The 13,434-nt window shown below is 46.4% G+C and overlaps 1 long non-coding RNA gene across 2 annotated transcripts; it reads left to right on the plus strand.

Annotated features, from left to right (window-relative positions):
* The first annotated feature begins 14 nt into the window (after positions 1–14).
* On the plus strand, positions 15–10,734 carry LOC143442799 (uncharacterized). Of its 2 annotated transcripts, XR_013111291.1 has the most exons (3): positions 49–3,985; positions 4,159–4,271; positions 4,379–10,734. It is a non-coding gene; the product is annotated as an uncharacterized LOC143442799 (long non-coding RNA). The 2 variants fall into 2 exon arrangements; XR_013111290.1 differs by having other exon boundaries at positions 15–3,985; positions 4,159–10,734.
* Positions 10,735–13,434: the final 2,700 nt, after the last annotated feature.

Raw genomic sequence — 13,434 nt, forward strand, 5'->3', positions numbered from 1 at the left:
TGGGAGGGGCCTCCGTCGCCGCTGGCAGTTCCCATTGGGCGCCAACGCTGCCGGTCTCCGGTGCCAGGCTACTTCCTGGACTCTGCTGGGATGGGTTCAAAGTAGAGAAAGTGCAAGAGGGAAGAGTTACCCAGGCTAGAGAGGACAGCGGGCCGGAGGTTTTAGTCCTGGCTGTGGAGTGGGATGCTGAGATAGGTCTGGAGGGATGCAGGATGTTCTAGTTCCAGTTAGGATGGTGAATAGGGTCCTCGCTCGGAGGAGGGATGCTGAGCGGGGTCTGGAAGAATGCAGGATGTCCTGGTCCGGGGCAGGAATGGTGAGCAAGGTCCTTTGGCTCTGGGGCGAGATGCTGAGTTAGGTCAGGAGGGATGCGGGCCCCCATTTCAGGGAGGGGTGCTGAGCGGGATATGGAGGAACGCAGGGTCTCCACTCCGGAAAGGGGTGTTGAGCAGGTAGGTTCCCAATCCCAGCGTGGGATCCTGAGCAGGAGCCCGGCTCCATAGTGGGGTTGTGGGTAAGCCGGTTATGGGACGAAATGCTAAGCCAGGTCTGACAGGCCGCAAGGTCTCGTATAACGGGCTGGATGTTGAGTGGGGTCTACGGGAAACAGGGACAGACTTGCAGCAGAGATCACGTTCGCAGTGGACTGAAGCATCGACGTGCGGAGGGACAAGCGTGGGAGAAGGTTATGGGAAGGGAACCTTAGGTAGAAAGCGCTGTCAGGAGAGCAGACTGGGCAAAACGGAAAAGCCTGGGCTGTAAGACCTGCGCAGCAGCAGGATGCAGAGTGCATGTTGAGAGACATAAAGCTAATGTGGAGGTGCATATGCGCATAAGGAGGCGTTGAGAGGCCGGGGAGGTCAGACAGGGGAAATAACAATCTTTGTGTACAGCACGAACCTAGGAAGGGGGGACTTGAGAGCCCATAGTCAGTGCAACCCTTCCCTGGGTTGATCCCTCGGGATGGGCTTTGTGGGCTGAGGCAAAAGGTGAAAGGCCCTTAGGCCACCGACAGAGACGAGTTGGGGACAGATTTGTAGTTTTATTGCTTCAAGCTACTCGGAGCAACCAGGGAGGAGGCCACCTCACCCTGCCAAGACCTGGGTGTCACCTCGCCCTTCCTGCAAGGACACAGAGAATTTTCTGAGGGTTGGGCCATACAGTCAGTAGTGTGGGGGAGGGGTATGGATATGGGCTGGGTGTCAGGTAAGCTCTTAAAATCTCTTCAAAGGTCTAAAATGAGTCTGTACAGTTTAATTTTATTAATTTCACACAGGAGGCAGTATGTTAGAAAATATACCTACCAGATAAAAGTTTAAGCCCACTGTGGGGGCCGAGGTTGTAATTTGGTGGCAGAGTGGTTGATCAGCACACTTGAGGCTCTGAATTTGTTCCACAGCACTGCTTAAACAGGATGTGGTGGCACCAGCCTGTAACCCTATGTTTTAGTAGGAGGATCTGAAGTTCAAGGTCATTCCCTTTTTTTTTCCTTAAAGAATTTTATTTATTTTATGTATATGAGTACACTGTAGCTGTCTTCAGACACACCAGAAGAGGGCATCAGATGGTTGTGAGCCACCAAGTGGTTGCTGAGAATTGTACTCAGGACCACTGGAAGAGAAGACAGTGCTCTTAACCACTGAGCCATCTCTCCAGCCCCTCAAGGTCATTCTTAACTACATAGCACACAAGCCAGACTCCGTTGTGTGAGACCTTGTCTCAACAAAACAAAACATGTCCGTTATGAAACTGTTTATAGAAAATACTCTCAAAAGTTACAATCGAGAAGTGGTGAAGCGAAATTTAACATCTTCAGAAAAAGATGTGCACTTGATTTTTAAGGTAGATTCAACATCAGTGTGTGGGTGCAGTGTGTTAAAATTCACCAGCAAGTATGTAGCAAAGATTGACGAGCAGCTTGAGAAATGCCCTTTCGATGCTGAGTAAAAGCTGTGGCCTGAGCTCTCCATGGTAGCCCACACCTGTTAGGTCAACACTTGAGAAGCATGCAGGAGGATTGGGAGTTCTTATTGAACTTGAGGCTAGCCTGGGCTACATAAAACCTTGTCCCAAACAAAAACAAAACAAGGATATAAAATTGCAAGTGGACTTGTGGAATGCAGTATGTGTGCATTTATGTTAAAATAAATAATCCATGCTGGGTGGGAGGCTGGGGAGACCCCAGAGGACCCCAGTTCCTTTCTGTTAAACACCTACATCAGCTTACAACTTCCAGTAATTCCAGCTCCAGGAAATTTGGCCTCCCTGGGAGTGTGCTAGCACCCCATCCCCAAACAAACTAAAACAACACAAACAGCAACAATAACAAAAATTTGGGAGGTGGTAACTGAGGTGGCTCAGTGGCTTAAAGCATTTTCCAATAAGCCTGCTGACCTCAGTTCTATCCCCAGCACCCACGTGGCAGGATAGAATTGGCCTATGCAAATTAGCCTCTGACCACAGCCTCACTGGGGTATGAATGCACTACCTTTCCACAATAAATAAATAAATAAATAAATAAATGTCATAATTTTTTTGAAAATCAGAAACACACATAAGAAATACTCTATATTACAAATAGTGATTATTTGGGGGTAGCATAAATGTGGTTGACATTTTTATACTTTGTTCTACCTTTCTGTTTTTCCTAATAAGCTTTTTTTTTGTTTGCTTTTACAATAACAAAAATAATAATAAAATATTAATGGAAAAAACATGATTTACTAGGAGCCTTGCTTCAGAGTGCATATTCTAGAACAAGTTCTGGAGAGATGGCTCAATGGATAAGAGCACTGTCTGCTCTTCCAGAGGTCCTGAGTTCAATCCCCAGCAACCACATGGTGGCCCATAACCATCTAGAATGTGTGATCTGATGCCCTCTTCTGGCATGTAAGTGTGTATGCAGATAGAATACTCATATACATAAAATAAACAAATCTTCAAAACAAAACAAAAAGTAGCTTGCACAGGCAGCTACAGAAGCATGTCACTGTCCTGATAAGGATACCATGTAGGTAAAAGTTCAGAGTAGAGAATGAAGTGGGGGTACACACAAGGCAGTGTGCTGTGGTTCAGAAGATCCATGGTGTGGATGTAAACTCTGCTTTTCTTTACATGTTTTTTGTTTTGCTTTTCAAGACAGAGTTTCTCCGTATAGCCCTGGCTGTCCAGAAACTCTAGATATAGACCAGGCTGGCCTTGAATTCACAGAGATCAGCCTACTTCTGCCTCCCGAGTGCTGGGATTGAAGTCAGTTTTTTGTTTGTTTGGTTGGTTGGTTTTTTGTTTGTTTGTTTGGTTGTTTTTTTGTTTTTATGCTGAGATGCTTTTCAGAAGTCTTGCATTCTGCCAGGTCATTTCAGCACCCAACTGTTTGACCATTAGCCTTCCTTGGCTGGAGGAGTAACTAGCTCCAGGAATAACTGGGGTCTCCAGACCAGTCCTCAGGACAGCAGCCATTCCTGATACTGTCATCCTAGTGTTCTTTAGAGACTTTTACTTGACAACTTTTTTATTAGTACAGTCCCCTGTTAAAGTAAGCTCATCTTTAGACCAGAATAAGCATAAAGTCTGTTTGTAGAGCATGTGTGTGTATAGGCACCATATTTGTGATGTGTGTGTGTGTGTGTGTGTGTGTGTGTGTAAGTAATGTGTGTGAGTATGTGCTCTCATGCTCTGACCATCCTTTGCAGAGATCCTGGAGTCTTTCTTCCAGGGATGTTTCATCACAACCTCTCCCTATGTGTGTAGCTCTGGCTGTTGACGTTTTTGACTTCACAATACTACAGCTTATGCACTGAGCATCATCATTAGCTGGTTGGCCTTGCTGTTGGAACAGTGTCCAGATCCGGAACCCACGATGTAGTCAAGAGTTACCTTAAACCTCTGATTCTCTTGCCTTTACCTTCCAAGTACTGGGATGACAGACACATGACACCACACACAGTGGTGCTGAGGATGGAACTCAGGACTTCATGCCTGCTAGGTAAGCACTCTGCTTGCTAAGCTACAGCCCCAGCCAGCCTCATTTCACTTAAGCTTGCTAGAGATAGTGACACATAGAAGCCTACTGCAATGCCTTGTACAGTGTTAAAGGTTAATCAATGCTGGCCTGTTTACCTACCCCAATCCATTTACATTTGGATTTTTTTTGAATAGGATTTGTCTTTATGTTTTGCCGGTATGCATGTACGTGCAACATGTGTGTGCCTGATGCCTGTGGAGGCCAGAAGAGGGTTTCAGATCTCCTGGACCTGGAGTTACTGATGATTGTGAGCTGCCTTGTGGGTGCTGGGAACCTAAGTCTTCAGTAGGAGCAGCCAGTGTTCTTAACCACTGAACCATCTCACCAGCCCCAGTGTTTGTCTTTGTAACTCAGGATGGCCTGGAACCAGAGGACAAAGGATCTCCTGGCACTAGTTGACAAATGTTTGTGAGCCACTTGGTGTGTGTACTAGGTCCCCTGCAAGAGCAGTAAGTGCTTTGAACCCCTGAACCACCTCTCCAACCCCAGTGTAACATTTTCAACACAAAACTTCCTAACCAGGTGTGATGGTGCATGCTATTAATCCCAGCACTCAGGAGGCAGAGGCAAGCGGATCTCTGTGAGTGCTTTGCCAACCTGGTCTATATGGTGACTTCCAGGAGAACAAGGACTATGTAATGAGACACTGTCTCAGAAAATAAAAACAAATAACAATAACCAATCAAAATCCCCCCAAAACCCAAACAATGGTAACAAAATAACACTTTTTCCTATGATTTAAGGTTACTTCAATAGTGGGATGTCAGAAGGGGAATCCAATCAACTGACAACACAGCAATGATCCCATATCATCCCAGCCCAAAAGACTCAGGGTTGGTGCCTATGGTGAGCAGCAACTCCCTCTCCCTCCCCCTCTCCCTCCCTCTCCCCCTCTCCCTCCTTCTCTCTCTCTCCCTCCCTCTGCTTTCTGACTGTAGATACAATGTCATCAGTTACCAGCGACCCCTGCTGCAGTGCCTTTTCCCCTACCACTACGAACAATTCACCCTTAAGCTATGAGCTAAAATAAACCCTTCCTTTTGTCCAGCATCTTGTCTCAGTAATTAGTAACAAATACAGAGGGGCTGGGGAGGGGCTGGGAGCATGGGGGATTGGCGGGAGTGGAAGCCTGCCTAGTTAGTGTGCTGCTGGGAGCTGCTCAGTGGAGTTTGTAAGGAGCAGAGAGAGGATGGCAGGAAGCTGTGGGGACAGGGTTGTTTGGGGGTTTAAGGCTTCCAGATGGATGAGGGCAATGACCTCCAATCTCCGTAACCAAGAGGTAGAGCAGTCCTGTGGCTTGGATTACTGACTCTGGATTCAGTCTGGGTTGGGATCCTGGCTTGGCCTCTCAGCCTGGGCACCTTGGGGAAATGACACAGTCTTGCCTCGGTTTCTTCATCTATGAAATAGTAACATTCTATGACTGTGACAATTATCCGAGTTAGTTGATAAAATAAGTCATGTATAATATATTTATGTGTATATACATAATATAATTATGTATAATATTGTGCCTTGCCCAAGTTCCTATCAGTGGCTAAATCAGTTATGGTTGGGTTTGGCAAATAACAAAGTCTTTATAGAAGATTAAATGTTCTCTTACCTTCAAGACTTCTGGAGCAATTAGAGAGCCTTCCTCAGGGGCCAGAGAACACGGTTTTTCTGTCACTTCATTGTGAGGGTGGTGGGACTTCCAACCTCATGGTTCCCACTTTGACCAAGATGGCTGCTGGAGTTCCCTTGACATTTTGACTAAAAGGAAGAAGGAGAGAGAAGAATCCCACCTCTTCTTAAGGAAACTTCTCATGAGCTCTGGGTGGATTTGCAACTTGTGTCTCTGGTCAGCATTTGGCCACACCTGACAGCAGGGAACAGTGAGTACCAGAAAATGTCCTCCGATGTTTTAGGAGCTGTGTGCTCAGTGAACATGGAGGGCCTGTGACTAGGGTATAAGGGTGGGATATGGAATGTGTGTTTGGCCACAGCCAACCATCTCTGCCATACCTTTTTTAAATTTCCAATCTCTTTCATTTAAGGGACATGGATATCTGGTTAATTTGGTTCCATTTTTCTGGCAAATCCTCTCTGACACAATTTTCAAAGATCTGCAGATGTGTTGTGTTTTTTTCTTTGTGTGTTATATACCTGCTCATGTGGGTGGGTGCGCGTGTATGAGCACGTATGCATATACACATGTGCATATGGAGGTCCCAGGTCCCCACTGGGTGTCACTCCATACTTGTTTGCAGCTTTTATTCTTTTTTAAAATTATTTTTAATTACGTGTATGTGTGCACAGGTGCCAGAAGAGGCCAGAAGGTGTTGGCTCTCCCTGAAATTGGAATTATGAGATGTCTAGCATGGGTCCTGGGAACTGAACATGGTTTCTCTGGAAGACCAGCAGGGAGTGCTCTTAACTACCTAACCATCTCTCCAGCCCCAGCTGAGTCACAGAAACTGAAGCTCATTGGTTTGGTTAGGCTGGCTTGCTAGACAGAGATCATCGTCCTGTCTTCACTCCTCCCAGTGCTGGGATTACATATGTATACCTCCATCCCTGGCTTTTACACACTTTCCAGAGATTTGAACTCAGGTTGCCAGGCTTGGCAGCAAGCTCCTTTGCCTGTGGAGCCTGCCAAACCTGGGTGACTCTTTATGTACCAGCATTCAAGACCCTGCTTTGAAGGTCAGTGTGTAATAAAGTTTAGTTATTTTTGTGCCACGGTGACAAAAATAGCCAAGAGCTCTCTATTTTGGCTCATGATTTTTGAGGTGTCAGTCATCTTGTCTAGCAAGGAGAGGGGCAGAGCCTGGCAGAGAGGGGACAGTCCCCTAGTTAACTCCAAAAAGTCCCCACCCCCTGCTCTTTCACCAGCTCCCCATAATCCCATCATATTAGGAATGTATGAAAGGATTAATGTCTATGCAAACACTCTCACAGACTCAGGAGGGCTTCACTCAACCCCAGCCCCAAGCGGAGACTGAGGTGGAGGAACCAACTCTGTCTCCAGAACAAGGAGAGGAATATTCAGATGACGAGACATGGGATGAGTGGGGAGCAGAGATACAAGGCTGAGCGGCTCTTTTCTGCTTCGTGGGTTTGAAGGTTCTTGAAACAGCCAAGAGAGTCTACTTTGCCACATGTGCAAGTTTAAGTATTTTTGTTTCTATGTTTTTTTTGTTGCTTTGTTTGAGACAGTGTTTCATGTAGCCCAGGCTGGCCTCAAACTCATTATGTAACCAAGGATGACCTTGAACTTCTCAGCCCCCTGTCTCCACATACTGAGTAATGGGATTATAAGTATGCTGTACTATGCCCAATTCACAGGCTGCTGGGGATTGAACCCAGGGCTTGGTACAAGGACAGCAAGTGCTGTACCCATCCAGTCACAGGCCCTGCTCACAAGTCTAGGTCATCTGTTTTTAACAATTACTGAATCCCTAAGAAAGATTCTTACTGTTTCCGATTGTCAGCCTGCTCTACTAGGCACTGAAATCTGAGAAAAGTCAGGCGCATTCCCTTCTTAATTGTCCTTTGAAATATCTAAGGAACTTTGATTAATTAAGGCAGTAACTCTATCAAATATTTAAGAAGGATTAAGTCTATTAAATTGAACAATTCAACACTAGTAAAGAACAAAGGAAAATGATTTTTCTTATCTCTGCATGAAAAGCTACTAAATTTCGAAGTACCAAAATTTGTAAACTGAACTTAAAACCTTAAAGGAAAGCTAGTACTTAAAATGAGCAGCCTTAAGCCAGGCTGGTAGCACCTACCTGGAATCCCAGCAGAGGCAAAAGGATCATGAGGCTAGCCTGCACTAACTCACGGAGACCTCACACAGTGTGGAATAGGACGGGGATACAGCTCAGTGGCACAACACTTGCCTGGCATGTGAGAGGCCGAGTTTGCTATCCAGCATTACAAAATAAAAGATATATGTGTATACACACACATGCACATGTATATATGCATACATGATCACATTATTTATGTTTATATACTTCTTTTTAAAAGTTGAGAATTCCTGCTGGCAAGATAGCCCAGTGGATGAAGATGCTTGCCCCTGAGCGCCTGACTATCTGAGTCAATCCTCAGACTCATATGGTAGAAGGTACAAACTGCAAATTGCCTTGCTCCAACTCATGCCATGTACCACTCCAAACACACACACACACACACACACACACACACACACACACACACACACACACTAGTAGCCTGGTTTGGTGGCTCACACCTTTAATCTCAGCTCTTGGGAGGCAGAGGCAGAAGGATCTCTGAGTTCAAGCCTGGTCTATGTGTTGAATTCCAGGATAGCCAAGACCACATAGAGAGAACCTGTCCTAAAATAAACAAATAAATAATATAGTTGGGTATGGCAGTCAGTGTACACCTTCAATCTCAGTACTCTGGAGGCAGAAGCAGGCAGACCTCTGTGACCTCAGTAGACACAGTGAACATGAAGAGGAGAAGGGAGACTAACTAGAAGAAGCAAGAGAGCCACGAGGTGAGTGTTACAAGGAGGGACACTGGGGGGGAGGGGAACTGGCAAGGCCAAAGTACCCTGACACACCTGTGAAGACTTGTTCCTGAAACGCATTGTTTTGTAGATTAACTTTAAAAAATCAATTAAAGAATAAAACTGTGACGTTTGGAGGGGGAAATGATGGAAATACAGTATCTGCAAATGAAACTTTAAAAAGTAAAGCAATTAGAATGAACTTTTAGATTATACATGTGTCAAATGTAATAGTGGGGTCCCTGTGGTGCTTCCAGACTGGTAGGGAGAGCGGCCTTCTCTCCTGCTGCCTTCAGCTCCCCCTGGCTCCTTCCACATCTGCTTACTCAGCAAACTTCTAAGGAGTGATACAGCAAGACCAGGAGAGGTCACTGGAAACCTGTAATACCCACAGACAAAAACCGACTAACCTTTGCTTTGTAAGTCAGTCCTTGAGAATCAGCCAGTCACGAGGAGAGGTGCCCTGAGGGGGCTGAGAGCCACAGGTCACGCTCTATGCACTGCAGGCAGCATCCTTTTCATTTTATTGAGATGGAGGCTTCTGAGAGCTGGAATTACAGAGGTGTGTGACCACAGCGGGATTGCAATTAGCCTCCTGACAGAAAGCATTTTCATCTGGAGTCACAGCTCAAGGTCAGCAGCTTCTGACAGCTTTGCCATCACAAAGCCCTGCTCCTTCCATCTTCCCTTGTCTGGCTATTATAGTGTGTTTCAATCATTAACATATGCAGTCTTTATTTAAACCAGATAACAGCATGATCATAAAAACATCTGTGCTGCCATCGGGATCCACCTGTACACTTATCTTTCCTTTTCTGCACTAGTGCGTTCTGATGATTTAGTGTTGAGCCTCAGCCCTGATCCAAGCACTTATACATAGTTATCTTGACTAGTTATTTAAACAAAATTATTCATGCTGGGTATGGTATTCGTGTCTTTAATCCCAGTACACTGGAGGCAGAGGCAAGTGGGCCTCTCTGAGTTCCAGGCCAACCTGGTCTACGTAGCTAGAGGCCAGCCAAGGCTCCATAGTGAGACCCTGCCTCAAAACAGTAACAACAAAGGGAGAAAAATACTGAACATTTTTTTGTGTATGATGTATGTGTTGTAGAGCCCGTTTGGAGGCCTGGGGACTACCTTTAGAGTTAGTTCTTTCCCCCCCACTTCTTCATGTGAGCCCTGGGGATGAAACTCAGGTTGTCAAGGCTTGTCCTGAAAGCAGGAACCTTGCCCTGCTGAGCCATCTCACCAGCCCTTGACCAGGTGGATCTGAATGGGAGTTCAGGAGAGCTGATGCCCAAAGGCAGAAACCACAGGGGACAGGGACTGTTGGGCAGTGGCTATTGCTACCCTCATCCCCCCCCCATCTTCAGCACCTGCTGATTAATGTCCACTCTAACCACTGTTTTGAGTTTTATTATTTTTATGTATATGAGTATTTTGCCTCTTTGTGTGTATTTGTGTGTACATTGCATGCACACCTAGTACTTACAGAGGCCAGAAGAGGGCACCAAATCCCCTGGAACTGGAGTTGCAGCTGGTTGTGAGCCACCATTTGGCTGCTCTTAACTGCTGAGGTGTCTGTCTGTCTCTCTGGGCCCCATCAAACACCAGCTCTTGAGCAGGCCCTTCACTGAGCTCTCCTCGGTTTCCCAGTGTGGAGCTATTTTAGTCACTGTTCTATTGCTTTGAAGAGACACTGTAAGAATGTAATTTCAGGTCTCAACTTGAACTTAAAATTAAAAGATCCTTAAGTTTGAGTTTCAGTTTACACTCAAATATTAGCTGTCCCCACCCCCCAGGCACAACCCGGGAGGAGCACATTCCAAAGACTGAAACAAACATTCCAGGAAGAAGGGCCCAAGGTAAGAGTTTGTCAGGGAGATGGGCCCTTAACACAGTACACCTGGGTAAACAGAAGCCACTTGAGCTGACCCTCTTTGTCGTAAAGATAAGGTGCAAATCTGAGTTACCTAGAAACAGGGGCTGGGAACGGCTGTTGGAGTTTAGCCTTTGTGGTTATCGTTTAAGAGGTAATTGTATAACTGTCCTTGTGAACTCTGTAAAAATGGTATATAAGCTGCTTTTAGCTTCAGCTCGGGGTTCCTCTTACCTGCGAGTAAGGGAGCCCCAGTGCACTGGTTATCTATTATCTTATCATCAATACACCTTATGTTATTGCATCGAATCTGCTGTCTGTGAGTGTTTCTGGGGCTCGTCTATTGGTTTGGATCTTTAGGTCCAACAACACCATGACAAGGCAACTCTTATAAAAGAAAGCATTTAAATGGGGCTGGCTTATAGTTTCAGAGGCTTAGTCTATTATCATGGCAGAGAGCATGGCAGCAGGCAGCTGTGATGCTAGAGAAGTAACTGAGTTACAATCTTGAGTTACAAGGGAGGGAGGGATGAAGGGAGGAAGAAAGAGAGAGAGAGAGAGAGAGAGAGAGAGAGAGAGAGAGAGAGAGAGAGAGAGAGAAGAGAAGAGAAGAGAGAAGAGGGAGGCAGAGGTTGGACCTGGCTCTTGAAATTTCATCCCCAACCCCAACACAGACAGTCCTTCAACAAGGTACACCTCCTGTCTCTAACAGGGCCACTCCCTGATGACCAAGCATTCAAATATATGAGCCAATGGAGGCCATTTTTTAAAAAAATTAATTAATATCCCAAACACTGCCCTTCTCTCAGTTCCCGCCCTCCAACAAAATCCCTCCCCTTCTTCTCTGAGAGGGTGGGGTTCCCTCTGGGTAACCCCCTACTCTGGCACATCAAATCTCTGTAGGATCAGGTGCATCCTTTCCCACTGAGGCCAGACAAGGCAGCACTGTCAGGGAATGGATACCACAGTCAGACTACAGCTTTAGGGAGAGCCTCCGCTCCAGTTGTTGGGAACGCACATGGAGACTGAGCTACATCTGTTGGTGGGGGTTGGGTGGGGGCTCCTCGGTCCAGCCCCTGTGTGCTCTTTGGTTGGTGGCTCAGTCTTAGAGAGCTCCCAAGAGTCCAGGTTAATTGACTCTGTTGGTCTTCCTGTGGAGTCCTTATCCCCTTCAGGGCCTTCCATTCTTTCCCCCCCCCCCCCCCCCCCCAACTCTACCCTAAGAGTCTATGGGGCCCATTCTTATTCAAACCATCACAGTAGGTGATTTCATTCTGAGAACTTGGAGGCCTCAGCATCCCTCTGGACCTGCAGGGTCATAAATTCTCAAGGCTTTGTCTCCTTTGTGGAGCTCATCCAGACCTAAGACCAACTGTTCCCACTCTACAGTCCTTCAATGCCTGTTCTTGCTAGACTACAGAATCAGACGGGCCTCTGGCAGTGTCTATTATACACAGCAGACGAATAACACTTGTTTGGTTTGAGTCAGGGTCTCATAATGTAGTCGGGGCTGGACTTGAATTCATAATCCTCCTGCCTCAGCATCCCTAAGTGCTAGAGTTATGGGTATGCTGTACAGCCTGGGCTTCCTGAAACTGAATGCGAGGCTAGTGTTGGTCTCATGGATTTCTGAGAGGCTGGGGACAAGATACAAAGGGCTTTAAAAAAATACCTTGGGGGCTGGAGAGCTGGACCTTTGGTTAAGATTGTTATTCCTGCAGATGACCCAAATCTTGTTCTCAGCACCCATGTTCCCACAGATACATACTATCTGTAACTCTATATACATGTACAAATATATTCATTTTTAACAAGCAAGCAAGTGAATAAGCCTAGTATCTCCCTACACGTTGGCAAAGCCATGCAGTTGAACCGTGTTAGAGCAAATAAGGATCACATGGAAGTGCAGAGCCTGTAAGCCATTCACTCTGCTTCTTGCTTATGCAACCCCCCCCCCATCTTTTAATTTCTATCTGAGTGTCTGTGCACAGTAGGCACTTGATACTTCTCTTTGTCATTCACCATTGGGTCACAGTTCTCTGGGTACTTAAAAAAACTTTCTTTAAAACAATATCTTATTAATGTGTATTGAGTGTTTTGCCTCATGTCTGTGCGTCATGTACCTGCCTAGTACCTATGGAGGCCAGAAGAGGGCACTGGATTCCCCGGAGCTGGACTTACAAACAGTCGGGAGCCACCACGTGCGTGCTGGGAACCTGGGTCTTCTGCAAGAACAACAGGTGCTCTAAACCACTGAGCCATCTCACCAGCCCTTTAAAAAAACTTTTTTAAAAACAAGATTTATTTTATCATAGGAATGCTTTTGCCTGTATGTATGCACGGGCACCATGCCTGCTTGGTTTCCAAGGCGACACATCTCTGTGACCTTCTCCAAGCTATGGTCCATAGCGCCCTCTGGTGGTTGCTGAGCGACAACACCAGGAACAGTTTCTGCTCAGGGTTCCTCTGGGACAGCACGTTCAAGCACTGCTCATTTCACTGTGAACTGAGGCCTAATGAGGGTAGGAGGTGCACAAGATCTCACTGAGGATGTTTTAGTCATGGTTCTAGAGATGCTACACAGCCCGGAAATGCTCTGGTAAACAGGGTGGCTTGTGGCTAATGGGTGAGCTCAGTTTGTTTGCCCTCTGGAACTCTCTCCCTTCTGGTCTAACCTAGAAGGTTCAGTGTGGAGTTCACCCTTGTGCTCCTCCAGACCCAAGTCCCATTCTATCTCATGGCCTTTGGCAAGGGCTGCCTGCTGCCCTCTTCTTGGCTTGTCTTTCAGCTCTGAGGGGGTGTTTCCTGATGGTTTCACCCCAGTTTCTAAGACAGCCGGCTTAGCTATCCTTCTCAGCTCTTCCCTGTTCTGGTCTGCCTTTCCCTGTAGAAATGGCAGCACATGAACTTGGCTCAGTACCCTGCAGGACATCTGGACGCTGGGCAGGCACCCAGTCTTCTGAGGACATTGACAGAAAGGCAGGTGACAAGGGACATGCCAGACACCAC

Source organism: Arvicanthis niloticus, chromosome 6 (assembly GCF_011762505.2).
Source record: "Arvicanthis niloticus isolate mArvNil1 chromosome 6, mArvNil1.pat.X, whole genome shotgun sequence".
NCBI lineage: Eukaryota > Metazoa > Chordata > Mammalia > Rodentia > Muridae > Arvicanthis > Arvicanthis niloticus.